This window comes from Oncorhynchus gorbuscha, linkage group LG08, assembly GCF_021184085.1.
Source record: "Oncorhynchus gorbuscha isolate QuinsamMale2020 ecotype Even-year linkage group LG08, OgorEven_v1.0, whole genome shotgun sequence".
NCBI lineage: Eukaryota > Metazoa > Chordata > Actinopteri > Salmoniformes > Salmonidae > Oncorhynchus > Oncorhynchus gorbuscha.
The window spans coordinates 23,900,905-23,920,904 of NC_060180.1; positions in this window are offsets into that span (position 1 = coordinate 23,900,905).

Here is a 20,000-nt window from a genome sequence, read left to right on the forward strand (position 1 = left end):
GTCTCTACTAACGGTTAACACACTAACCTGCAATGTCACAACAACAGAGAGCGACAGAAATAAGAGCAAGAGAGAAACTACAGAGAGAAAGAGAAAGAAAGAGGCTACGACTCTAGGACAGATTGCTGTGAAGGGGAAACCAGAGCGGTGAGATGAACATGTCTTATCAGGCGTAGTTGTGCGCATCACAGGCCTGTCAAACCACATTGCGCGTAAATGCAGCCATGGCCCACAGCCTCAGTGTGCTGATGGGGAGAGATGAAGGAGATTACGGCACCAGCTGGGACAAACACACTTTCACACTAACAGAGCTGCACAACAGAGCATCACGCACCATGCCCGCCCTGCATCATATCGTGTTTATACAGTTGAGGTCGGAAGTTTACAAACACTTAGGTTGGAATCATTCAAACTCACTTTTCAACCACTCCACAAATGTCTTGTTAACAGACTATAGTTTTGGCAAGTCGGTTAGGACATCTACTTTGTGCATGACACAAGTAATTTTTCCAACAATTGTTTACAGACATATTATTTCACTTTTAATTCACTGTATCACAATTCCAGTGGGTCAGAAGTTTACATAAACTAAGTTGACTGTGCCTTTAAACTGGTGGGAAAATTCCAGAAAATTATATCATGGCTCTAGAAGCTTCTGATAGGCTAATTGTTATAATTTGAGTCAATTGGAGGTGTACCTGTGGATGTATTTCAAGACATACCTTCAAACTCAGTGCTTCTTTGCTTGACATCATGGGAAAATCAAAAGAAACCAGCCAAGACCTCAGAAAAAAATTGCCAACCTCCACAAGTCTGGTTCATCCTTGGGATCAATTTCCAAACGCCTGAAGGTACCACGTTCATCTGTACAAACAATAGAACGCAGGTATAAACACCATAGGACCACGCAGCCATCATACCAGTCAGGAAAGAGACGTGTTCTGTCTCCTAGAGATGAATGTACTCTGGTGCGAAAAGTGCAAATCAATTCCAGAACAACAGCAAAGGACCTTGTGAAGATGCTGGAGGAAACAGGTACAAAAGTATCAGTAAAATGAGTCCTATATCGACATAACCTGAAAGTCCACTCAGCAAGGAAGAAGCCACTGCTCCAAAACCGCCATAAAAAAGCCAGACTACGGTTTGCAACAGCACATGGGGACAAAGATCGTACTTTTTGGAGAAATGTCCTCTAGTCTGATGAAACAAAAATAGAACTGTTTGGCCATAATGACCATCATTATGTTTAGAGGAAAAAATGATGAGGCTTGCAAGCTGAAGAACACCATGTGAAGCACGGGGGTGGCAGCATCATGTTGTGGGGGTGCTTTGCTGCAGGAGCGACTGGTGCACTTCACAAAATAGATGGCATCATGAGGGAGGAAAGTTATGTGGATATATTGAAGCAACATCTCAAGACATCAGTCAGGAAGTTAAAGCTTGGTCACAAATGGGTCTTCCAAATGGACAATGACCCCAAGCATACTTCCAAAGTTGTGGCCAAGTGGCTTAAGGACAACAAAGTCAAGGTATTGGAGTGGCCATCACAAAGCCCTGACCTCAATCCTATAGAAAATGTGTGGGAAGAACTGAAAAAAGCATGTGCGAACAAGGAGGCATACAAACCTGACTCAGTTACACCAGCTCTCTCAGGAGGAATGGGCCAAAATTATTCCAACTTATTTGACCCAAATTAAACAATTTAAAGGCAATGCTACCAAATACTAATTGAGTGTATGTAAACTTCTGACCCGCTGGGAATGTGATGAAAGAAATAATTCTCTCTACTATTATTCTGACATTTCACATTCTTAAAATAAAGTGGTGATCCTAACTGACCTAAGACAGGGAATGTTTACTAGGATTACAAATCAGGAACTGTGAAAACCTGAGTTTAGATGTATTTGGCTAAGGTGTATGTAAACTTCCGACTTCAACTGTATGTTTATGTGCGCTATCGTGTATGTGATTGTGATTATCTGCATGCGTGCGTGCGTGTGTCCATCCGCCAGCGCTTGTATGCATGCGTGCATGTGTTTGCCTGTGACACCATGTGTGAATGTTTGCTAATGAAAGCACTGCACAACCTACGTCAACACACAGGCCCCCAGTAGCCATAACAGTCCAACCACAGGCCAGAGTGGAGTGGAGTAAAGAGCGATGAATGCAGCAGACAGACAGTAACGTGCATATATGTCAGGGGAGGCTGGTTATCAGCTTACAAGACACAGAAAGTGTTTTTTTTTCCAGAGAAAAAAAAACGGATGCATTACGGATGCATAAGTCAACACATTGCATTCAATACGAAAAGATAGACGTCAACAGTACTCAGTACCTCATGCTCTTTCAGAGAGGAGAAGTATAGTTAACAGTACTCAGTACCTCATGCTCTTTCAAAGAGGAGAAGTCTAGTTAACAGTACTCAGTACCTCATGCTCTTTCAGAGAGGAGAAGTATAGTTAACAGTAGAGTGAGGCACAGGCATTTTTCATTCATCTACCTTGCTCTGTTTGCCCAAAATGGCTCAGTTCGCAGTGTGATTGACACACACTCACACACACATTTACAGTCGATTTGTGTGCGTGTGTGTGTGTGTGAGAGAGAGAGAGAGAGAGAGAGAGAGAGAGAGAGAGAGAGAGAGAGAGAGAGAGAGAGAGAGAGAGAGAGAGAGAGAGAGAGAGAGAGAGAGAGAGAGAGAGAGAGAGAGAGGAACAGCGAGAGGCACAGAGAGCCCCACCACCACTTTGATAGGCATGTCATCCACGCTGTATCTCTCTCAGAGGGCAGTGAAAGAGCTACCCACCCAATCGTCACACTACTGTGGTTGGAACCATAACCACTGGCTTCCCGTCACAACACAGTAACCATGTTCGCCAAAAGAATGAGGGAAACAGAGGATCGAGGTGTACTGATGTTATCGTAACCCCAACCTCTCTCTCTCGGTGTGTGTCTCGGTGCAGTCTGTGTGGCTAGCAGAGCATGCTACAAGGCTCCAGTTGCAGCAGAGAGGGGCGGAGGCACGCTGTGTGCAGACAGCAAGACTTACAGGCCTTTGAAGAGATTTCCTCTCAAAACCAACTGATGCTGCTCACTCAAACACAGATGATCAAAACAGACCGTGTTGACTGGAGAACACGTGTTAGAATATCAATGAGGAGTTATAGACAATTTGGTCTTTTCTCAAAAATGTTTGCTGTGTGAGGAAAGTGAACAGCTTAGGTTATTTGACTATTTTCGCGTTATATTGAATGAAGTGTCGATAAGTCATTTGTATTCAACTTCAACTTCAGCCTGTTTAATAAAAAATATATATGTTAAATTACCGCAATATTGTGTGAAATATTAGATCGCTACATTCGTTTTTTTTTTACATTTACTGTTAAGCCAAACATACTTATAATTATGACTTGTCCTCACTTTGGACAAAGTAGCCAAAGCAACATCTCAGTACACTTTCACCCAATTCCTTCATATAGTACAGCCATCCTCCCTCCTCCTTGGTCCCCCACTCCCCACTGCCAGAACAACCCATTGTCCCTGGTGAGCAAGGATCGTGATTTTTACGGCTCCCCCCGTAAGAATAGTCTTAGGCCAGACCGTTTTCTTTATGAACTCACCAATCTTCTTTTACAATCCCTAAATGAATGGGATAGGTGGGCTCACTTGAGAAAGAAAGTGGGGGAGGAGAGAAAGAAGAGTTGACAGAACAAAAGACTTGGTCTCTAAGCCTCCTCCTGTTTCTAGTGGCAGCCAGGCCAGGGCCCTGGGAGCTCCACGCCACGTCGCTTTGATGTGACCAGCAGGCTGGGATCCTGTCAAGTGCAGGGGTGGGGGGTGGAGGGGATGGATGGGGAGTGAGGGGTGATGGCAGTGGCCAAAGCTGCCGTGATGGGCTTCGGAAGTAGGAGATAAAGAGAGGCACAGCTGGACGGACGGGAATGGAGAGAGAGAGAGAGAGAGAGAGAGAGAGAGAGAGAGAGAGAGAGAGAGAGAGAGAGAGAGAGAGAGAGAGAGAGAGAGAGAGAGAGAGAGAGAGAGAGAGGCGCACACACATCATATCCCTGGTGTTGTTGTCAGTCACCAGCGGGCTTGTAAAGAGTCTCTCTGTTCAGTCGACACCCCTATTATCTGCTAATGATCAGGTGCTTCCGTTCATACCCTCAGGAATCAATCAAGTTAAGTGTGTGTGTGTGTGTGTGTGTGTGTGTGTGTGTGTGTGTGTGTGTGTGTGTGTGTGTGTGTGTGTGTGTGTGTGTGTGTGTGTGTGTGTGTGTGTGTGTGTGTGTGTGTGTGTGTGTGTGTGTGTGTGTGTGTGTGTGTGTGTGTGTGTGTGTGTGTCTCAAAGAAAGTGGTTTTCTTGTGTCCTTATCTTATTTATATATATATGTTCATGAATGCAATGTTTTCAATTTATAATGTCACGATTCTTTGAATCTTTGATAATTGAACACAATTTGTCTGTATTAATTCACTGAAATAAACAGATTAAAGCTGCAATATGTAGCATTGTTTTATTTCAAAAGCTCTAATACTGTAAGTTGCTAGTGGTCATCCAATGTGACGCAACAGTAACAGTATTACGCCTCTGGCTTGCCTGAGAACCGCTGTATTCACTTTCCCTGTGGGGTCAGAATTTCCGCCAGATTTATGATGCTTTCAAGACAACTGGGAACTCAGACATAACCAAGCTCAAATCAAGATGTCTGTGATCTTCAGGTCAGAATGTCCTGAGTGTCACGCCCTGACCTTAGTGATCCTTATTATTCTCTATGTTTGGTTGGGTCAGGGTGTGACTCGGGTTGGAAAGTCTATGTTTTCTATTTCTTTGTTTCTGGCCGAGTGTGGTTCCCAATCAGAGGCAGCTGTCTATCGTTCTCTCTGATTGGGGATCACATATAAGTTGTCATTTTCCTTTTGGGTTTTGTGGGATCTTGTTTTCTGTTTAGTATTTTTTGGATGACAGAACTGTGCGCTTTCGTTTTTTGACTTTGTTATTTTGTTTGGTGTCATCGATAAAGTTACGATGTACACCTCCCACGCTGCGCCTTGGTCTCCTTCTACCAACGAGAGCCGTCACACTGAGTTTCCGACTTGAAATTCTGAGTAGGATGTACGCTCAACTATTTTTCCAAATAAGAGATAGTTTCTTTCCTGTCAAGTGCAAGGTGGGGGATGGAGGGGAGGGAGGGATGGGGAGAGATGGGAGTGAGGAGTGATGGCAGTGGCCAAAGCTGCCGTGATGGACTTCGGAAGTGGGAGATAAAGAGAGGCACAGCTGGACAGACGGGAATCATGAGAGAGAAAGAACTTTTGTGAGAGTAATGTTTACTGTTCCTTTTTGATTATTTATTTGACATTTGTTTATCATCTATTTCACTTGCTTTGGCAATGTAAACATATGTTTCCCATGTAAATAAGGCCCTTTGCATTGAATAGAGAGCGAGAGAGAGAGACAGAGAGAGAGAGAGAGAGGCGCACACACATCATATCCCTGGTGTTGTCAGTCACCAGCGGGCTTGTAAAGAGTCTCTCTGTTCAGTCGACACCCCTATTATCTGCTAATGATCAGGTGCTTCCGTTCATACCCTCAGGAATCAATCAGTGTTATTGTGAGTCCATGTCTCAAAGAAAGTGGTTTTCTTGTGTCCTTATCTTGTTTATTTCCAAAATAACTCATATATTCATGAATGCAATGTTTTCAATGACATGTCACGATTCTTTGATAATTGAATACAATTTGTCTGTATTAATTCACTGAAATAAACAGATTAAAGCTGCAATATGTAGCATTGTTTTATTTCAAAAGCTCTAATACTGTAAGTTGCTAGTGGTCATCCAATGTGACGCAACAGTAACAGTATTACGCCTATTGGCTTGCCTGAGAACCACTGTATTCATTTCCCCTGTGGGGTCAGAATTTCCTGCCAGATTGATGGTGCTTTCAAGACAACTGGCAAATAAGAGGTTGAATCATGATGTCTGTGATCTTCAGGTCGGAATGTCCCGAGTTTCCGACTTGGATTTCTGAGTTGGATGACCGCTCAAAACTATTTTTCCCAGTCTAAGCTAGTTTTTTTTCAGAGTTACCAGTTGTCTTCAACGCACTGAAGTCTGAATGAATGAAGAGATTTCCGCCATGCGCTGATTGGCTAACTAAGGCCTATATCAAATCAGATCAAGCGTTAACCCGCAATAGCGGATGTTTTAGCAGTGTCACAGGTGTAACTGCGTTGAAGCTGTCAAAATCAGTGAGCAGCTGATCTTGATCATTGTCACAAAGCCACACCCATCCTGTCAGGATCGTCACAATGATGAGACCAAGGCGCAGCGTGAATAGAGTTCTACATATTTTTTAATCATCTGAAACTCACCAAAACGTGACGCTACTAGTGTGCACACAGGCACCTAACTGTAGACAAGATCCCACAACTAACAATGGGGTAAATTTCTACCTAAATATGATCTCCAATCAGAGACAACGATAAACAGCTGTCTCTGATTGGGAACCATATCAGGCCAACATAGACATACAAAAAACCCTAGATGACAAAAACCCTAGACATACATCAACTAGAGTACCCACCCTAGTCACACCCTGACCTAACTAAAATATCTAGAAAAACAGAGAATCTAAGGTCAGGGTGTGACACATCCCTACTCACGTTACAAGTTCAGAACCAGAAATTGTAAGACATATAGAAATAATTCTGCTCATATTAAACATCATTCAATTAAATAATTAGTATATCTATCAGCCTAATTGAGGTGTAGATTACATCTCATATTCCAGTGTTCTAACTTGTTAAAAAGGCTGCATGGGATATCTCTTAATGAAACTCCTTGCAGCCAATGGCAATGTCAGGAGCCACTTGTGGATTTGACAGCTCTAACACAGTTCCACCTCTGACACCGGCAAAACGACTTCTATGCGGATGTAGACTAAAGCGGATCGGATTGAATAGAGCCCTGAGTTCAGACCAGGAAGAGACGTCAATATCAACTTCCTTGATTTATTTATCTATAAAGTTTCAAAGACAAGCAACCAAAAAATACACTACATGACCACAAGTATGTGGACACCTGCTTGTCAAACATCTCATTCCAAAATCATGGGCATTAAGATAGAGTTGATCCCCCGTTTGCTGCTATAACAGCCTCTACACTTCTGGGAAGGCCTTCCACTAGATGTTGGAACATTGCTGCGGGGACTTACTTCCATTCAGCCAAAGGAGCATTAGTGAGGTCGGGCACTGATGTTGGGTGGCTAGGATTGGCTCACAGTCAGTGTTCCAATTCATCCCGAAGATGTTCGATGGGGTTGAGGTCAGGGCTTTGTGCAGGCCAGTCAAGTTCTTCCACACCGATCTCAACAAACAATTTCTGTATGGACCTTGCTTTGTGCACAGGGGCATTGTCATGCTGAAACAGGACAGGGCCTTCCCCAAACTGTTGCCACAAAGTTGGAAGCACTGCTCCGGAGTCCAATGGCTGCAAGCTTTACACAACTCCAGCCAACGCTAGGCATTGAGCATGGTGATCTTAGGCTTTTGTGTGGCTGCTCGGCCATGGAAACCCATTTCATGAAGCTCCAGACGAATAGTTATTGTGCTGATGTTGCTTCCAGAGGCAGTTTGGAACTCGGTAGTGTGTGTGCAACCGAATACAGACGAGTTTTACCAGCTACGCGCTTCAGCACTCGGCGGTCCCGGTCTGTGAGCTTGTGTGGCCTACCACTTCTCGGCTGAGCCGTTGTTGCTCCTAGACGTTTCCACTTCACAATAACAGCACTTACGTTGAAGTCACTGAATTCTCCAGTAAGGCCATTTTGCTGCTAATGTTTGTCTATGGAGATTGCATGGCTGTGTGCTCAATTTTATAGACCTGTCAGCAACGGGTGTGGCTGGAATAGTCAAATCAACCAATTTGAAGAGGTGTCCACATACTTTTGTGTATATAGTCTATATGTCTCTCATTCCTCCGTAAACACACATGTACACAAACAGAAAATAACAAAACAAAGTTATAATCAAGATAAATATCACTTTGTCGTCTCACATCACAAAGAATGGCCTGTGCTCACACATAGACTTGTGTGTTACGCGTCTGGCAATGCCATACAAAGAACACCAGAATGGCACCTTGGCACTGCCAGGTCGTCAGCACAGGGCCAGTCTACTAAGCCCTTATCCCTGCCGCCTCTCAGTCAGTTTAATGGGTGCCAGTGTGAATGCCTCATGAATGGCCCATGGCACCAGCACAAGCCTCTGAAGGGCAGTGGGCCTGGACAGACGAAACCTGTAAAGAGTGAGAGAGAGAAAGAAGGAGAAAAGAGAGAGGGAAACTTTTGAAAGAAACATAGACGCCATAAAGCAGTGGAGAGCCCAGCGTCCCGCCACGGCCAGACAGCCTCCAAACAAGAACCCAGACGGAGGAGGAGGGAAAAAAACAGCCCCTCTTCCCACTTTCCATCCCCCTGCCAGCCCAGCATTTACATTAGAAGAGGAAGGGCACAGTGGTCCTGGAGAGGGGGAAGAGAAGGGAGACAGAGGGACTATTGGGGGCAGTAAACACTGCAAGACTATCGCCATGGAAGCCCGCGTGGTATTTCGAGGCATCTGCCCCAGACCTCTACCAAAGCCAAGTGCCCCCCTCACTCCCCTCACTCGTCTGCCCATTGTAGCCTGCCCACCACAGCAGATGTGTACAGAGGAGAATCGTGGCCTTGCATGAGTGATCCCCTGGGTTTGGGGGTGCAGGGGTGGAGGGGTGGAGGGGTGGAGGGGGTTGGCGGGGACGGAAAGGGTGTTTGCCCTTGAAATGATGTTGTGTAACCCAGGCTTTGGGATCAGTCCTCAGCCAACCAGCAGCCAGCACCTCAAGAGAACCTCCTCTTCTCTCTCTGCCTAAGGAAGCTAAGGATGTGGGGAGGAGGAAAGGAAGGAGGAGGAAGGGGAAGAAAACAGGTGGGTTTGAATGGTGCTCCAGATTTAATGCACCAGTCCTTTCAGTGTGCGCTTTCTTGAGGCATGTTTTATAAAAGGTCAACTGTATGGGAGATCCGGGAGAGAAAACATCTGTCTGTATAGTATAACGATTCCCACATTAGAATTGAGATTTACTGCTAAATTTCCTGTGACTTCAACATTTTATGAACACACCCCCTGTGTTTCCTCTAGATCAACACCATGGCTTATGTAATGGACCATGTTCACTGTAAACGTGAATAGGCTACAAATTGCCATGTGTTATTGTAAATTATCACAGTTGAAATTGGGGTTATACCCTGAGTCTGTGTCAACATCCATCACTACCCCAGGCTGCTGTGCCACCGTACAGCTGCCTACCTCCCTCTCCCACCCCACGGCGCCAACCGCCCAACCCTCCAGCATTCATCCAAACCCCTAATGTGAAGAATACCCCCCCCCCCACCCCTTCCTCCACCCTCAATCCGTGTGGCTCTCACTTTCGTCTCTACAATGTGAAGCCCCCAGAGGAGTCTGAAGGGGGGAACTGTGGATGGCTGTAAAACAGAATCCCATTCAGTGGCCATGTAAAGGCCTTTTATAGGAATTCTGTTCGTTAGCCCTCACCCATTTATTCCACAATTCACTCAGGGAGAGAGAGAGAGAATGGGAAGCAGCTGAAAGATGGACAGAAGGGGAAAGAGAGGGAGATAGAAACGGTGGGGAAAAACAAGCCTTCAGAGGTCCCTCGCACAAAAGACAAGGAGGAGGAGATCGAGAGGAGGAGGAAGAGAGAGAGAGGGAGATAGAGAGAGGGAGGGGAGAGAGAGGGAAAGAGAGGGAATGAGAGAGAGAGAGAGAGAGAGAGAGAGAGAGAGAGAGAGAGAGAGAGAGAGAGAGAGAGAGAGAGAGAGAGAGAGAGAGAGAGAGAGAGAGAGACCGGGCAGCGGCTGCCAGGCGCTAAGAAATTCATGGTGGATTTGTCCTTGTTTGTGGCCAGTTTGTTGTAAAAGGAAGAGGTGAAAGGGAGGGCCAGTGGAAGCAGCAACAGATTGCAGATGCCTCTATTGGAGCCTTGTGAAAAGCATCTCCCTCTCCCCGATGCAGTTCAGAGCCACCCCAGAGAAAAGGGCCCTTTTTACAGTAAAGGGCTGCCCAGCACATTGTGAGCCACTCAATGGGTTCTGCTGAGACTGAGAGAATACAAGGAGGCCCACTGTTCAGAGCCCCATGCAGCCCTCTTTTAGAATGTGAGAGACAGAGAGGGCCTGGCTGGGGCCGGGGCCCCCGGGGGCTTACAGGGAGTTTAGAGGGCCCAGGCTGAATGGAGATGGAGGCTTTTTAACTTAGACATTGTGCTTTCTCCAACAAACGGGACACTTGTGGAAATTCCTATTAGATCAAAGAAAATGTCTCCATTCCAAACGAACTTAGACTGGTGTTGGAGGTAGGCAGGTCTTAGAGGTTGGCGGGAAAGTGTGTGTGTGTGTGTGTGTGTGTGTGTGTGTGTGTGTGTGTGTGTGTGTGTGTGTGTGTGTGTGTGTGTGTGTGTGTGTGTGTGTGTGTGTGTGTGTGTGTGTGTGTGTGTGTGTGTGTGTGTGTGTGTGTGTGTGTGTGTGTGTGTGTGTGTGTGTGTGTGTGTGTGTGTGTGTGACAGGCTCCTGTGGTGTGGGAGTGCTTTGGCTGGGACAGTGGGGTGTCTGCCGAGCACGGGGGCTTATCCATCCCCTGTTAGTGATTGTCTGGAGTAACGACGCTGCCCTGCCTCAGGTAAGGACCCAGCAGATTAGTGCTTATCAGGGACTGTTAAACCACCTGTCAATCAACTCAGTTGCACACAGAGCCGAGGTCTACCTCCAGCTGTTTCATTTTTTGCTGGGGAAGTGTTGTGTGTGTGCTCCTGCCCGCGTGAGGTCAGCAGTGTGATTCCTTCCCCTCTCATTCCCATGACAACACTCACTCACACTTGTACCCATTCACTTGTTATAGACGGGTTGGTTGTTTAGCAACAAAAATGACATGTGCGCAACTATGGGGAAAAACAGACTTGACAACATGTCAACTTTATTATGTCTCCAATGTTTATTAAAAATGTAAATACATTTGAACAATGAGTGCTTGTTGTCTATCATACATCGTTACAGTTGTCGGGTATATAGCTAGCAAAAGTCAGCCATGTTAGTATTGACATGAAATCAGTAAAAAAAACACCTCAAAACAAGACATGGTATCAAGAACCAGATAAAACTAGCTGAAACGAGCCACCTACGATTCCCCACATTGCAGCTTTTTGTCATTGTTGCTAGCTATCTGACCGTTCAGATTCATAACAAAGCACGGCTTCCTACCCAACTGACACTCGCGCATCAGCCAACCCGTATATACAGTTTCCTCACAAGGGAACATATGACAATTTCTCTCTTTCACCCTTAAACTAAAAAAGAGAAACAAACTGTTTAACAGTACTGAAGGACTTTCTGTCCCCAACACACCTTCCAACACTCTCCTACACGCACTCTCCAACATCCAGGCTTCAAGAAGTCATCCATGGAGGACGGCCATAGTCTGAACAGGAACCAGTTCTTCCTGCAGAATCCCCCTCTTTATCTATGATGATAGAGAGAGAGAGAGAGAGAGAGAGAGAGAGAGAGAGAGAGAGAGAGAGAGAGAGAGAGAGAGAGAGAGAGACAGAGGGACAGAGACAGAGAGACAGAGAGAGACAGAGAGAGAGAGAGACAGAGAGAGAGAGAGAGAGAGAGAGAGAGAGAGAGAGAGAGAGAGAGAGAGAGAGAGAGAGAGAGAGAGAGAGAGAGAGAGAGAGAGAGAGAGAGAGAGAGAGAGAGAGAGACAGAGAGAGAGAGAGAGAGAGAGAGAGAGAGAGAGAGAGGAAAAAAGACAGAATGAGAATGAGAATGAGGGAGGGAATGAGGGATGGAGAGGGAGAGAAAAAGAGAGAGAGTACAGAATGCTTGTTTGGGACACCTCTGACTGTGAGGTTGATCCGATTGATAGGAATGGGTTGACTTCCGGGTTGGAGCGAGCGGTCGCATCCGCACTTCGGTCCGCAGGTAGTATAACTTTTCATTACATTTAATTACATTTCATTATAGTACAACGGTTTGATTTGTCTAATCTTAGCAATTTCTTCTTAGCTAGCTACATAGCCGTCTTTGTATCAAAGATAATTGCGTAATTATCGTATTTCGTCGTCATAACGTAGTCTACACTGCTATCTGACCAGCAGCTAGCCAGCTAGCAAACGTCCACCGTCTACCGATTAGCAGCACTGTAGAAACTATTACACTCAACTGAACGACTTGATTAGTGTAGTGTTAGCTAGCTACATAGTTGTCTTTGCTGTCTTCGTATCCAAGATAATTGTGTAGTTTAGAGTGTGTAGTCTTAGAGTGATTATCTTAATTTTCCGAGGTTAGCTAGCCAGCTATTTGTCGTCCTTAACGTAGGAGACACTGCTAGCTAGCCAACAGCTAGCCAACGTCTACCGAATAGAACTTCCGCACTCAACAACCCGGTCGCATTCCGCTTCGTTCCACAGGTAGTATCACATTTTCATTTCATTTCATTACAGTACAACGGTTTGATTTGTTTGATCGTAGCTAGCTACATAGCTAGCTACATAGCCGTCTTTGTATCAAAGATAATTGTGTAGTCTAGAGCGATTTTCTAGGTTAGCTAGCCAGATATTGTCGTTCTTTTAACGCAACGTAACGTAATCAACACTGCTAGCTAGCCAGCTAGCCCCCGAATAGCAGCACTGTAGAAACTATTACACTCAACGGAACGACTTGATTAGTGTAGTGTCAACAACGCAGCCACTGCCAGCTAGCCTACAAAGTCAACAACGCAGCCACTGCCAGCTAGCCTACTTCAGCAGTACTGTATCATTTTAATCATTTTAGTCAATAAGATTCTTGCTACGTAAGCTTAACTGTCTGAACATTCAAGACGTGTAGTCCACTTGTCATTCCAATCTCCTTTGCATTAGCGTAGCCTCTTCTGTAGCCTGTCAACTATGTGTCTGTCTATCCCTGTTCTCTCCTCTCTGCACAGACCATACAAACGCTCCACACCGCGTGGCCGCGGCCACCCTAATCTGGTGGTCCCAGCGCGCACGACCCACGTGGAGTTCCAGGTCTCCGGTAGCCTCTGGAACTGCCGATCTGCGGCCAACAAGGCAGAGTTCATCTCAGCCTATGCCTCCCTCCAGTCCCTCGACTTCTTGGCACTGACGGAAACATGGATCACCACAGATAAGACTGCTACTCCTACTGCTCTCTCTTCGTCCGCCCACGTGTTCTCGCACACCCCGAGAGCTTCTGGTCAGCGGGGTGGTGGCACCGGGATCCTCATCTCTCCCATGTGGTCATTCTCTCTTTCTCCCCTTACCCATCTGTCTAAAACCTCCTTTGAATTCCATGCTGTCACAGTTACCAGCCCTTTCAAGCTTAACATCCTTATCATTTATCGCCCTCCAGGTTCCCTCGGAGAGTTGTAAGTCGCTCTGGATAAGAGCGTCTGCTAAATGACTTAAATGTAAATGTAATGTAATGTAGTTCATCAATGAGCTTGATGCCTTGATAAGCTCCTTTCCTGAGGACGGCTCACCTCTCACAGTTCTGGGCGACTTTAACCTCCCCACGTCTACCTTTGACTCATTCCTCTCTGCCTCCTTCTTTCCACTCCTCTCCTCTTTTGACCTCACCCTCTCACCTTCCCCCCCTACTCACAAGGCAGGCAATACGCTCGACCTCATCTTTACTAGATGCTGTTCTTCCACTAACCTCATTGCAACTCCCCTCCAAGTCTCCGACCACTACCTTGTATCCTTTTCCCTCTCGCTCTCATCCAACACTTCCCACACTGCCCCTACTCGGATGGTATCGCGCCGTCCCAACCTTCGCTCTCTCTCCCCCGCTACTCTCTCCTCTTCCATCCTATCATCTCTTCCCTCTGCTCAAACCTTCTCCAACCTATCTCCTGATTCTGCCTCCTCAACCCTCCCCTCCTCCCTTTCTGCATCCTTTGACTCTCTATGTCCCCTATCCTCCAGGCCGGCTCGGTCCTCCCCTCCCGCTCCGTGGCTCGACGACTCATTGCGAGCACACAGAACAGGGCTCCGGGCAGCCGAGCGGAAATGGAGGAAAACTCGCCTCCCTGCGGACCTGGCATCCTTTCACTCCCTCCTCTCTACATTTTCCTCCTCTGTCTCTGCTGCTAAAGCCACTTTCTACCACTCTAAATTCCAAGCATCTGCCTCTAACCCTAGGAAGCTCTTTGCCACCTTCTCCTCCCTCCTGAATCCTCCTCCCCCTCCCCCTTCCTCCCTCTCTGCAGATGACTTTGTCAACCATTTTGAAAAGAAGGTCGACGACATCCGATTCTCGTTTGCTAAGTCAAACGACACTGCTGGTTCTGCTCACACTGCCCTACCCTGTGCTCTGACCTCTTTCTCCCCTCTCTCTCCAGATGAAATCTCGCGTCTTGTGACGGCCGGCCGCCCAACAACCTGATCGCTTGACCCTATCCCCTCCTCTCTTCTCCAGACCATTTCCGGAGACCTTCTCCCGTACCTCACCTCGCTCATCAACTCATCCCTGACCGCTGGCTACGTCCCTTCCGTCTTCAAGAGAGCGAGAGTTGCACCCCTTCTGAAAAAACCTACACTCGATCCCTCCGATGTCAACAACTACAGACCAGTATCCCTTCTTTCTTTTCTCTCCAAAACTCTTGAACGTGCCGTCCTTGGCCAGCTCTCCCGCTATCTCTCTCAGAATGACCTTCTTGATCCAAATCAGTCAGGTTTCAAGACTAGTCATTCAACTGAGACTGCTCTTCTCTGTATCACGGAGGCGCTCCGCACTGCTAAAGCTAACTCTCTCTCCTCTGCTCTCATCCTTCTAGACCTATGGGCTGCCTTCGATACTGTGAACCATCAGATCCTCCTCTCCACCCTCTCCGAGTTGGGCATCTCCGGCGCGGCCCACGCTTGGATTGCGTCCTACCTGACAGGTCGCTCCTACCAGGTGGCGTGGCGAGAATCTGTCTCCTCACCACGCGCTCTCACCACTGGTGTCCCCCAGGGCTCTGTTCTAGGCCCTCTCCTATTCTCGCTATACACCAAGTCACTTGGCTCTGTCATAACCTCACATTGTCTCTCCTATCATTGCTATGCAGACGACACACAATTAATCTTCTCCTTTCCCCTTCTGATGACCAGGTGGCGAATCGCATCTCTGCATGTCTGGCAGACATATCAGTGTGGATGACGGATCACCACCTCAAGCTGAACCTCGGCAAGACGGAGCTGCTCTTCCTCCCGGGAAGGACTGCCCGTTCCATGATCTCGCCATCACGGTTGACAACTCCATTGTGTCCTCCTCCCAGAGCGCTAAGAACCTTGGCGTGATCCTGGACAACACCCTGTCGTTCTCAACTAACATCAAGGCGGTGGCCCGTTCCTGTAGGTTCATGCTGTACAACATCCGCAGAGTACGACCCTGCCTCACACAGGAAGCGGCGCAGGTCCTAATCCAGGCACTTGTCATCTCCCATCTGGATTACTGCAACTCGCTGTTGGCTGGGCTCCCTGCCTGTGCCATTAAACCCCTACAACTCATCCAGAACGCCCCAGGCCGTCTGGTGTTCAACCTTCCCAAGTTCTCTCACGTCACCCCGCTCCTCCGCTCTCTCCACTGGCTTCCAGTTGAAGCTCGCATCCGCTACAAGACCATGGTGCTTGCCTACGGAGCTGTGAGGGGAACGGCACCTCAGTACCTCCAGGCTCTGATCAGGCCCTACACCCAAACAAGGGCACTGCGTTCATCCACCTCTGGCCTGCTCGCCTCCCTACCACTGAGGAAGTACAGTTCCCGCTCAGCCCAGTCAAAACTGTTCGCTGCTCTGGCCCCCCAATGGTGGAACAAACTCCCTCACGACGCCAGGACAGCGGAGTCAATCACCACCTTCCGGAGACACCTGAAACCCCACCTCTTTAAGGAATACCTAGGATAGGATAAAGTAATCCTTCTCACCCCCCCCACTTAAAAGATTTAGATGCACTATTGTAAAGTGGCTGTTCCACTGGATGTCATAAGGTGAATGTACCAATTTGTAAGTCGCTCTGGATAAGAGCGTCTGCTAAATGACTTAAATGTAAATGTAATGTAATGTAAATGATAGTCAGTGACCTCAACAGGAAAGCCTCAGTGGTTTACCCCCCTCCCCCCCCACCCCATTTCAAATTCCTATAATAAAACATTTAAAACATAGCTTATCTGGGGCTGTCTGGGGGCCCGAATGCTTTGGTGTGTGTCACGCAGGTTTTCCACTGGTGTAGAAAAGGAAGCGAGTGTGTGAGAGAGAGAGAGAGAGAGAGAGAGAGAGAGAGAGAGAGAGAGAGAGAGAGAGAGAGAGAGAGAGAGAGAGAGAGAGAGAGAGAGAGAGAGAGAGAGAGAGAGAGAGAGAGAGAGAGAGAGAGAGAGAGAGAGAGAGAGATAACACAGTCTTGTGACATGCAGGAGACATGGTTCAAACCCTGTCAATCGCAAGATCAAGATTAAACAGGGAGTGGAAAGGTTATCCTTAGAAGGGCTATGACAGGGCTATTCAACTGTATTCTTGTTGGGACAAATTGTGTTTTTTGTGACACTCCTTTTTAAGGTGGCCTGTGATCATCATAGAGAGGAACAGAGAGTCTTAGCTTTCAGGAATGGGGCCATACTGGTTTATAGCCAAAACGGTTTGAACGCTAGAGTCAAATTCATTGGCTTCAGAAACTGCCAGAAGCTTCTGTTTGTGTTTTTAGCTCTACTGATGGTTTTGTCACAAATTAAGTAGCAAATGTGACCAAATATATGCCATTTAGCAGACGCTTTTATCCAAAGCAACTTACAGTCATGTGTGCATACATTCTACATATGGGTGGTCTCGGGGATCGAACCCACTGCCCTGGCGTTACAAGCGCCATGCTCTACCAACTGAGCTACAGAAGGACCACTCTGGTCTTGACACATGTGCTCTAGCCAACAGACTGCAGATACAGGCTACCTACATTATGACATTAATATGGATAAGTGTCAAACAGCAGCCAAGCATCGATCATCATGTCACCAGAATAAGCCCCTCAATATTTATTGGAAATTAGCATCAAGCTCATCACCTTGCACTTTCACCACCCTGTGAAGTTCACCGTAACTCATTTAGTCTATAGCCTAATACAGTGTTTCCCAAACTCGGTCCTGTGGCCCCCCTGAGTGCACGTTTTGTTTTTTTTGCCCTAGCACTACACAGCTGATTCAAATCATCAAAGCGCGGGGGGGGGCAACCTAATAAACTGCTTTCACGAGTCATACTTGTCTGGCAACATTTTTAAAATTGAACCAGCATTTCATGTTTCCATCAGCCCAGTTGGGACTTTTTTCATGTGTCAGGTAATTCCTCCGCATGAAATGGTCGGATGGAAACCTGGTTAGTGAGCATTTCATTCTATCTGTTCTCCTCTACTTTCCCTAGCTGGCAAAGTACCAGGATGTTGTCTCTGGATTTGAATCTGAATTTAGAGTCTGAATGCATATATGACACTTTGATAAACTTGAAATGATATTTGTATACTTGATACACAGACAAGGAATGCAATATCTACCATTCTAAAACTGAATATATGAATATTGAATTCAATTGAAATGGAATTTGAAAACTGAATGCAATAGTCACTCATTTTAGTTTTTTTTAAAGAAATACAAGTTCAATTTAGGAATTCAAATGATTCAATTTGTGCACTACAAATTGTGTTCAATTCAAATTCGAAATATCCTAATAGAAATTCAAAATTAAGTACAATCAAGTACAATTTATGTTAGTACATAAACTGCTCCATACCTTTATACAGTCATCATACAGAATACTGTATACATGACACACCAAAATATTAGGCTATACAAAGTAGGACATATCTGTTGGTGTTTTCATAATATGCTAGGCCTTGATGGATAACTAGATACCAACTGGAACACGCAACATGCACCGGCAGAAATGTAAACTTGATTAACTATCGGGTGGGATGTTTTGAAAGCGAGCACTGTAAAGCCACGGACAAGGTTAAGAGCGGAGCAACAGCCGGAGGGTAGGGACAGCCATGATCTGCTGAACCGGTTTCCTGACACTGTTCGGTTAACATTCACATATGCACACAAGTGAAAAGGAAAAAGACTATAAAAAAAGTCCAGCTGAAGTTGTGAGGAACAGACGGAGCTCTGTCACTTAGCCCAGTGCCACTGCCACCTAACGGACCCCAAACGGGGTCCTCCTTGCTCTGTGATTTCTGGGTCTGATCACCTTTTCTCACTTGCTGCCACTCTCTCTCTTTATGAGGCAAGATGTGTAAATATGATTGATGTAACCGGGCGGGTAAGTTCTCGCATACTACTGTCGTGTCTCCCTGGTTACGCAGATGGGTACACGGTGGTTGTCTGGGTGATGGCTGGAGGGGCTAGCCATGGTGAGCCTGGTTACGTGATTGGTCCAATCTGCCGGGCCCCTGTGTTTTGGTATAGCACCAGCTGACCTGAATAACAGTGAAAGAAGCTCTCTGTTGTTTCCTTCTCCAATAGGAGTCTGTTTGTGTGTGTTCGCCGTGGCTGCCCGTGTGCATCAATAAGCCTCACATCACTAGCTCTCTCTGTGTTGTTGGGTTTCATGTGGCTGCCTGCATAGACAGAGAGCTGCGTCTCTTTACAGACCTCAGATCAGCTGCAGCAAAGTCATCAGGCTAAGCACAAAGACAACCTTATCTGTGGTGACTCAGTTTTAAACAAGCCATGGAAACTCAATAAATAACCCACTGACAGACAGGTTTCAGGGTAAAATATGTGTTGGCCCAGGTTCCCATACACGCAATATCTCATCTCATACCAAAGTGCAGCCCTTTTCAAAGTTCGAAACCATTGACTACTGGCCCTGCCTTCAACCATAACCATGACAAGAGTGTTCTAGAATCTTGATTAGAGTGCAGATTGCGGTCCAAAAGGGGTTTGACCGTGACTGATTGTCAGGTATGGAGGGAAACGCCAAGCTAGTCCCAGTATGTGGGTCACGTCTGTCATCGGCTAATCCTGTGTGATGCATTCTTGTTTGAACAGCCACCAGGTTCTCAGACCTTTGGTTATGTAACTAGTTAATGGATGCCAAGACACCAGAGAGAGTGAGAGAGGGTGAGAGAGAGAATGCCCTCGATGCCCCCTGGCTTGGCTGAGGAAGATATTGGTCCAAGGTGATGGGGTTATCTGGGGTTTTATTTGGTAGCAGGGATGGACTTTCTGACAGAACACTCTCACCTTTGAATTCACTGCACCTCTGGGCTGAAATAAAAGCCAAGCCAGGCTCTGTCGCAGCCGTCCATGACCGGGGGACCCATGGGGCAGTGCACATTTGGCCCCAGCGTTGTCCGGGTTAGGGGAGGGTTTTCCCGGCAGGGATGTTCTTGTCGCGCACTAGTGACCCCTGTGGCGGGCTGGGTGCAATGCACACTGACACGGTTGGCAGGTGTACAGTGTTTCCTCCGACACATTGGTGCGGCTGGCTTCCGGGTTAAGCGGGCGTTGTGTCAAAGAGCAGTGCGGCTTGGCTGGGTTGTGTTTAGGAGGATGCATGGCTCTCGACCTTCACCTCTCCCAAGTCCATTCAGGAGTTGCAGCGATGGGACAAGACTGTAACTACCAATTGGATACCACGAAAAAGGAGTAAAGATTTTTATTTATTTAAATGGTACACTTTCAGTACATTATTGAGTGTAACCTATAGATCAGATTCAGACAACTCCAGTATTAATACAAGTCAAAAGGGGAGAAATTCAATCAAAATCTCTTTCTTATAGTCAATCTTTCTCTTCAGTGGGGATAAGTAGACAGGAATCAGAGGCCTGGACTCACACTGACAGACAGACGCCATGCAGCTTTATAGTACTCCATTACTTTCATTGCAACGGTGTGTGTGTGTGTGCGTGTGTGTGTGTGTGTGTGT